Genomic DNA, 9337 nt, shown 5'->3' on the forward strand with positions numbered 1-9337 from the left:
GTGACTGTTTTTACAAATATATGTTATTAGGCTCACTTTTTTTGACTTGGCTTTTATGTTTGAAATATTCTCTGTCACCTACAAAATTTTGTTTGTTTGTTTGTTTTTTAGAAAAGTGTCAAAAAATACACGGATTTATAATCTAATTCATAGAAAAAATAAATTAAAATATATTTTGATTAATATTTATAAGGATTTAACTCAGTATCTTTGAAATATGAGCGAAACACTTTACACATTGAAATACACAGCCTCTGGTTTTATGTTGTGCAAATTTAGAATATTATTTAATCACTGACAGGTCTCTAAATACTGTATTTCCACTTAAGCAAAAGAAACATTGTGCTGATTTTAAATTTTTATTAAAAAAATAACTTTAAGGGCAATGAAGTTCAAAGTTCAATTCATATAAAGAGTTATGAATTTGTAAAGCCATACAATAGTTAATTTATTATTAAAGAAGCTGCCTTACTGTGCATTTTGTTTTGATACATGAGAGAGAATGTACCTAAGTTTTATTTATACATTTTTCCATAAACAGAGCACCTGTTACAATGATTTTCTCTGTATGATATTAGGTTGATACAAAAATACAAAATGTCAAATACTAACTGCATAGAACTCATGCATAGGACTGAAAAAATTAATCAAAAGAAAAATGAAGATTATCAAAGAAACTCATGATTTTCCTATTATTTAGTTGTCATTGCTACAAAAAGAGGGCCTATATTAAAAGATGGCACTCCAAGAACTAGATATGGAAGGAAATGCAAGTCTCCTTGTAAAATTATAAATAAATTGGTTCAATATATGAGGACATGACAAAAATAAAAGAAGTACTTCTTTTCTGTTCAAGCCTTCATCTGCAAGGTCACCATTCTGCAAGGAAATCGTCAGCTGAGCTGGCATTTCCAAGTGATGCTTGGATACAGATTTAAACAAAACAAAACCTGGTAACTTAGATATAAAAATAAAATACCATCTAATTTATATGTAGCATATCATAGCTACTCCCTGCTAGTCACTGTCTCACACAGTACAGAGACAAGTTTTCACTACTGTTAGCACTTAACTATTTCATGGCTGTTAGAAGTTAACTGGCATGTGTTCCGCTGTTCTGTGTACCTATCATTTGTCACTAACACCATGGAGTTCTTGGCAACAACAAAATTATCAGCTACAGTAGAGTCTGGATGCACAAATATTATTAGCAGTACTTATGTAAGTGGCAAAGAAAACTTTGTGATTGTCAGGCTTTTGACTTTTAAACTCAACAAATTTGATCTGAAGTCTTACAGAAAGAATAATATGCAACCTCACGTTGTCATTTTTACCTGCACTTTCTTGACTATAACCACAATTTCCTGCTCATTTTACTCATGGGAGAAGACCCACTGGCTTCAGTGGGACTACTCATGTGAGAAGGGAGAACAGGATTTGAACCTTTCAAGCTCTTTCAAATTAAGGTGAAAAATCCAAAGTAAACCAAATACAGAATTTCACTTCTCTTTACTGTTTCAGAATAACAAGGTGTAAACTCAACAAGTGAGAAGGCCATCTTCATAACCTCAATTGCTAAAGTCTTCATTTAAAACAAAAACAAAAACAAAACAAAAAGGTTAAACTAAGCAAAAGTTCCTAAGAAACAATCCTGTGGGGACACAAACTGTTATTTCCTGTGGGCCTGATTCTGATCTCAATTTTTAAAGTGGGGATGTTTCTCCATTTAATTTCAATTGAGGTACAATTCCATTTACACTGTGGACATAAGATCAGAATTGTGCCATCTGACACTATTCATCAAGAGGTGTAACAACATCACAGTAGCATAAAAATGATCTTGAGTAGTTTATCTAGTCATCTGAGCCCCCCTAGGATGTTGAAAAGTACTAAGGAAAAACTGCTTTGGAAAAGTTAAAATAATGAACTACACATTTAAAAGCTTGGTATTTAATGTCCATGACAGACATCTGCAAGGTGATAATGTTACCCCAAATTTAGGTGTGTCTGATGCTCCGTAATCTGACAGCCTCCTTAACCCTTTTCTTATAAGAAAGACAATCAATAATTCCTTTGCAGAGGGATTCAGATATTCTGCCAGATTCAATGGCGCAAGTTCTCCACACAGCCCAGTGGGTGACAGGAGATACATCGTGTCCGATAACGCCCATCAGAAAGAGATCAGAAACAGAGATGTCAGACTCCCTGCGTTCATCACCAGTGTAGAAGCAACTGGTAAGAATTAAAGCCTTTGCTAGAGAAGCAAAAGCTACAGTTTTACTTGCAGCGCAAATGCAGACAGAACACAGAATGATCTCTCTGTACTTATTATTAATCATCACATTTATTATGGTAGTGCCTAAGGGCCAGTCAAGAATGGGGTGCCATTGTGCCAGGTGTTGTACAAACACAGAGTAATAGATAGTTCCTACTCCAAAGAGCTTACAGTCTAAATAGACAAGGGGTGGGCAAAGGAGAACCCACAGGGAACAATATATTAGCAAATGTTATTGTGTGTTTAGTTAGGAGAGGATAAGTGAAATAGAAATTCATTGAAAAATTAATGATGAGTACACACACACTTGCACATTTTTGGAGCTAAAAGCAGAATCAAAAGACAGAGTTACTATTTACCTGTTACAAAGGGAGAGTAAATTGCTGGACTAGTGGAAGAAAATATTGGAGTCCAAGCTAATGCGTCATCGACATTAGTCCAACATGGTAGAAGAATGTGCAGCACAAAATAACAAAGTCGACATACTAGAGCTACTTACAAAAAAGAAAAGATCACATACACAAAAATTAAAAGTGGCTTGAGCAGATCATAAGGAATAATTAACAATCCCATATGAAGCCACTATTTCTTGACAAATTACATTAAATGCTCATTTTATATAGAGGAAATGCAGCTCAGCATTTGAACACAGGAATGAGCAGAAGAAAAGATACACCAAGGTTTTATTATATTTTCAAAAATATTTTGGTTACTTTAACAGTGTTGTCTTATTAAAAAATCCTAGAGCCCACCCTATGTTAGCTAGAGTATGTACGTCTCTTGCCTCTCACATGCATCAGAAGAATTGGGATGGTGGATATAAAGCGCTGTATTATTTATAAGGGAGATTTGAAAGCTCTCTGGGAACTGGGCACCAAACTCCCCTTTGTCCCTTTGAAACTCTTACCCTGTATCTTTTGTTATATTTCTCCTCTTTAAGCCACACTGGAACAGAGATTGCTTGAATGAAGACTAGGTGCTTCTTGTCAGGGCTAAGCATGCTTTGGAACTTGTACCAAGATAGTTTGCATACGAATAGACTAGAACTGATAGCTGTATAAAGAGTTTTCCAGTCACCTCCTTCAGAGTTTTGCCCATCAAGGCCAAATATTTATATTATGTCAGACAATGCAACAACAGTAGTTTATCTATACAAAAAAAGAGCTATTCTATGATGCGTCCGTGTGTTTCAGATCTAGTTTAAGAAGCGTTATCAGAATCACTTATTTCTATCAGCAGTTCATATTATGGCCAAAGATAACCCCATGCCACATACATAAAGCTACAGGAGGAGGAATGTTTCTGGACATGTGGTAAAACAAGCTTTTTTACATTTGCTGCCAGGTATGAAATATAGCCCAAATCCTGTGAATGCTTAGTCATGTAACCTTCCTCAGTTGAGTAGTTTCTCTGAGCTCAAGGGATCTAGTCACACATATGAAGTTACTAACCTATGTAAATCTCTGCAGGATTAGGTCCTGTGTTTAGCCTCAGATATTTGAATCCTGAGTATGAAGAGAAATGCATTGCCCCTAAACTTAGGGAAGCAACATTACATATACACATCTTTCTTTTATTTTCCCTCATTTCAGATAAGCTCCTTGATTAGCTGGCCCTTAACTCCTTAAGTGGAATAATGATAGCAATGTATTATCCAAGTGGCCTAGTGCAATATTCTGCCCTTGGAGCTACCTGAATATTGACAGAAAATACCTTTCAGAAGTTTAATTGAGGTCTTCAGAAGCATTCAAGGATTAATTAAATTTGAAATCACATACTGCAAAATGTTTTTATTACTATTTGTATTGTAGCAGTGGTTAGAGATGCCATCTCCACTGGACTAAGTACTGCGTAGACACACAATAAAAAGAATGTCTCAGCCCCAAAGAGCTTACAATCTAAGAGATATGTATCTATTTTAGGAAGTACGGAGTCATTGGTTCTGTTAGGAAATGAAGGTGACTACAAACACGTATGAAAAAAGTAATCTTATTTCTCATTAGTAGGAACTCACATATACCACCTGAAAAAGTGCTTTCTTCTAACTCTCACTGTTTCCACACACCTGGGAATGGATGTGATCACTTACATATTGTTCTTTGCATTTTCTAGGAAATAATGCATAGAAAACAAATCCAGAAACAAACAGGCTAGAAAGCTCTGGCTTTGTGAACTGTTCTTCCTGAATCTGTCACTTAATGTTACCATCAAGTAATATTTCTCTTGTAAGAGAATGTCAAGACCCGAGGGCTCAACCAGGAAAAATAATGAGAATTCTGGCCTCCATCCAGCAAGGGACTTAAGCACATGCTTAACTTTAAATTATATAAGTAGACCCACTAACTCCAAGTGGACTACTCGCACACTTGAAGTTCAGCACATTGTTAAGTGCTTTGCTGGCTCAGGGCCACAGCCTCAACACACTGTAGGACTGAGCCATATTCCATAGCTGTTCCACACAAAGCAATCATATTACACACAAAGTGGGGATCTGAATATGGTGGAAGTACCTACAAAAATCAGACTTGGAAATCCTGATTCTTCTTTCACATAGGTGTAAATCAGGAGTAGCTCAGCTGAAGTCAATGAAGTTACAATGATGTAGGAAGAAGGTCAAATCCCACAATTTATTATTCTGTATTCCTTCTTTTAAAATAATTGCAAGGTCTTTTTAATAACAAACACAAAATTTAAATATGGTGACCCATATAACTTAAATACACCAAGTAATCTAACACTGAATATACTGCATTCTAATGATTAAAAAAAAAAAAAAGCAGCTCTGGGTGAAACTCACCCCTGTGCAGATGGACTATGCACCAGGACTGAAGAGGAACACAAGTGCTGGCCCTCTGCATGTGTGAATTTTGGTTTTTATTAGCATTAATGTAATCAGCACTAAGTCAAATTAATTTGAAAGTATAACACCTCTGTGCATTCTTTGACTTTTCCACAAGCCATATCTAGTTTAGTGTCGTTTTAATTACTGAAAAAAATACATTAACTTTAAAAGTTGTTCAATATGATTATTTGTCAGAAAATAACACTGTGTACAGCAGGCAGCTATTTGTTCTGAATATACAGTTTTAATTATTTACTTTTTCCTGTAACAAGTGAAATCCCCTCATCAGGCTCTTTGGTCAGTTAGCAATGAGTTGTGTAAGTGCTGTTTTCAAAGCAGAACTTCAGAAAATTGAGCACTGTAAGGCAGTATTTTAAGTGGGACAAAACCTATTTTTAAACAACTAGGGAAGCATTCTTGAGAGAGAGATTACTTTTTTCATAAATTCACAGCATTCTCCATTATCTTCCACAATAAAACAAACTTTATCTTGACAGACATTTTGATTTAAAAGCACATTTCAGTGTCATTAAAAATTCATCAACAGCTTTTGACACATGAGTAATGAGATCATATCAAACTGTAACATGTGACCACAAGAAAAGGATCCAATGACTTACTAAACAGCCTCTCAAATTAGACAAATAACATGCTGTCTCAAATTTTCTTGCATTAAGTTAAATTTAAAACTAAAAAAAAAAAAGAGCCCTACTTGCATGATTATAAAAATATGTCTGAAGTCATTGTAAATTAAATGTATTGTGTAATTTTAAGTATGCTTTACATGCAAAACTTCACTACAGTAATGGCAGACTTACAGAATAGAAGGCAATTATTTTGCATGATTTTACAATGACTTACCAAATGACATTAAAGCACTTGAAGTCAAAATGCCATATTCTCAACAAACATCTCTATGGCAAATGTTAGAAGGCATCTGCTATGTATAATAACAAATCTTTGAATATTATTTTTATAGTTATAACACAGTTATTTGACCACTGAAAATGTTTAAAAAGTCTTTACACCTATACTTTGGTTTATGGTTACTCAAAGGTCACTAGATGAGACTTCCACCGCTTTTTCCAACTAATGAAAAGGATTAAAAATTTCACCACTGTAGTTGCAAAATTAAGAAATTGGATGTATATTTGGTGAGTATAGATGTAGGAATCCCATTAATATCCATCTGCTGATTTAAGATTTCATTGGTATTTCCACAGAAACGGCCTAAAATAACTTCAACTTTTTTTCGCCAATATCCTGCCCTTTAACAGCCACCTTTGCATTGTTGAATCCAATTACCTCTCTTCAGCTGATTCTTCTTCACTAACATAACAGATGTTTCTGCAATTGTAATATGTTTATTTTTAGGTGGTTTTGGATAGTTTAAAGACTTTTCTCTCTGTGTTCCTTCACAGGCACCTCTGAGTGCACAGTGAGTCATTCATTTTTCACCTTAATAATAATGCCCCTCCAAGAGCAGTCCAGCTCATGGTGTCAAAGGTGAAGCTCTCCCTGCGAAATCCCTAGGAGTTGCCAAAAATCATGACCACTGGTCTGATTTAGTCAGAGAGGCAGCTCAAGGCAGGTTGGAAAACACAGACTATGCTCCAGTACTTATTGAAAACACTGTACTCAGTTCTTCTGATCCAAACAGATAGGGGCTAGGCAGGAAGAAGACGCACAGGGGTAATTAATTTCTGCAGTCGTTCAGGTCCATTCTGTGGCATGGTTGAAGTGCAATTATGAAGCTATCAAATACAGTCAACTTAATAGTGCTATGAAAAAACGATTACACTGGCTATAGGGGTGGGGGGAACGGCACAGCAACCTGTCTCCACGCCTTGGCGTCCTCTGCCAAGGGGCTGGGTTGGCAAGTACCAAATAACAACCTAGTAGCTGATTTGATCTCAGAAACACAGAGACATCAACCGAAACCCCTTTGCACTTTTGCCCGCAACACTTCCACATGCGAGCCACCGTTGCAGTTACTTAAACGCCCCCAACCCGCCAACATTTCCCAACCCGGGGGACCTAGAGGTGGGCCCCTAAATCCGTATGGGGCTAGTAGCAATGGTCTGGTTTGCAGCGCTACCGAGCACCCCCCGCTCCCACGGCAATGAAACTGGGGCGGCCCAGCGGCACCTACGAAAAGCGGGGCGCGTCTCCCTCGGGTGTCTGGATGCGCAGTAGGAGCCTATGCAGTGAAGCACTTGGGCTGGAAAACTTCGGCCACAGTCAGTAACAGCCCCCCTCCCCCCCGTGGCCTGATCACCCGCTCTCGGCTCACTGAACAGCCCCCACCCAGGCACTCACGGGGGCGGGGAGAGACTCTTCACATGGCCCCCGTCCTCTGTCACCTGGTCCCGCTGCTGCTGCAGCCGCTCGCCGGCTGCCTCCCCTCCCAGCCTCAGCCCCAGCCCCTCGCCCGACCGCCAGGAGCCGCCGCTGCCTTGCCTGAGCGGCAGGGCGCCTCCGCCAGGGTCCCGGCTGCAGCATCCCAGCGCCGCTTCGCCTCCGGGCGCGGGGGGCGGTTGCCAGGGCACAGGTACCGCACATAAACCCCAGCCGGCTCCGGGGCAAGCAGTCCGCACCTCCCCCAGCGCAGCCCCCCGCGCGGGCCTTTTGCACTCCCACCCCGGCTCCCCGGAGCTCGCTAGCCCCAGAGCGCGCCCCGCGGGGAGCCGGGCCAGAGCTGCCACCGGCGCGGAGCTCCCTTACCGGCTGCCAGGCCGCCTCCGCCGCTTCGTCCGCGGGCCCCGGGCCGGAGAGCAGACGCCGCTCAGTGCCGCTGCTGCTCCCCTTGCACCTCCAGCCTGCACGCCACAAAGTTGGGTCAGCCGCGGCTGGTGTTTCTCCCCCTCCCCGGGGTCTCAGGCTCTGCAGATTCTTTTTTCACTTGCCCTCTCCAGCTCCCACTAGTGATTGCACGGCCCGAGCGCCCGCCAACTCTTTAGCAAAAGCGGGACTAGGCTTCCACCCTGCCAGCAGCCAGCGCTGAACTTCTGGCCCGGGAGAGGGCTGCTGCCAAGCCCATGCTCGGCTGCGTCCCCACAGCCCAGCTCTTTGGTGGCGGTGCTGCTGCCGCCAGAGGGGAGAGTCATTGATTGGTGGTTGCACCCATGAGCCTTCTAGTCTGTCTCTCTAGCTGAGGGGTTTTGCAAGTACCTTTTCTTCAGTATATGGGCACAAGCACAAAAAACTAGAAAGTGCTGTAGCCCTGTTAGTCTGTATCCACAAAAAACGAGGAGTCCGGTGGCACCTTAAAGACTAACAGATTTATTTGGGCATATGCTTTCCTGGATTAAAAAAACCCACGTCTTCAGATGCAAGCAATGTCACTGGAGCACTAACTGCCCACCCTGCCACGTACTGACGATAAATGAGTAGCCAAACACCACGCCATATCCCCCAGGTCATTCCCAATCGGCAGCAAATCCCACTGACAAGGCTAAGAGTTTTGAGAGAAGTGGAACAATTTACAGCCAGGATCAGATTAGCAACCAAACTATTTATGGTAAAATGGACAACATGGGGTTAATTATAATGTTAAAATAAAATAATGTTTATAACAATATGTGAATTTTCCATAAATCATAACCTATTCTGTCTCCTACCTGCTGTGTTCCCTTATTAGCACTTGTATCATGGTAGCACCCAGAAGCCAGAACCCCAGTGTCAGGGCTGCATGGGAGTTTTGGGGGGCCTGGGGCAAAAGCTGAAACTTAGCCTTCTCCCCAACCCTTCCAAAAAAATTACTTTGGACACAAAAGAATTTAACAAAAGGGGAGGGGATGGGTAGTGGGAGAAGGCCCCAGCCTGTAGGGTGCTGCTGTCACTGTGGGATTTGGAGGGCTCTGCCCTGCTTGGGGCCAGGGAAGTGTACCCAGACCTACTTCTCCCTGAGCCCCGACCTCTCTTTTACTTACAGGCTCTTGGCCTAGTGGGTTGCCTTGGGTTCACCCCAACAATGCCAGCGACAGCAATAGTGGGATCTGGGCCTGTTGAAGGGGGGAGCCAAAAACTGATTGGCATTGTGACTCCATGTGCCAGGTCACAATGTGAATCACTAAAATTTTCCCTCCTCCTTCATTTTGGGGGCCCTCTCAAACAGGAGTTTGAGCAAACTGACCCCTTTCCCCTCCTACTGGTCAGCCTATCATGGTAGCCACTGTACAGACAAAGAAATGGTCCTTGCCCCCACGAGCTTACAATAT

The 9337-nt window shown here is 41.2% G+C and overlaps 1 protein-coding gene across 2 annotated transcripts in view; it reads right to left on the reverse strand.

Annotated features, from left to right (window-relative positions):
• Positions 1 to 8129, reverse strand: part of BMPR1B (bone morphogenetic protein receptor type 1B) — a 372705-nt gene extending 364576 nt beyond the window's left edge. Inside the window, exon 1 of one of the 2 annotated variants that reach the window (XM_030564804.1) lies at positions 7842 to 8129. The gene's annotated coding sequence lies outside the window, so the exon portion shown is untranslated. Of the gene's footprint in view, positions 1 to 7265; positions 7295 to 7841 lie in introns of those variants that run through there. The other variant, XM_030564807.1, reaches the window with a different exon arrangement.
• Positions 8130 to 9337: the final 1208 nt, after the last annotated feature.

Source organism: Gopherus evgoodei, chromosome 5, assembly GCF_007399415.2.
Source record: "Gopherus evgoodei ecotype Sinaloan lineage chromosome 5, rGopEvg1_v1.p, whole genome shotgun sequence".
In the NCBI taxonomy this organism is placed as follows: Eukaryota; Metazoa; Chordata; order Testudines; family Testudinidae; genus Gopherus; species Gopherus evgoodei.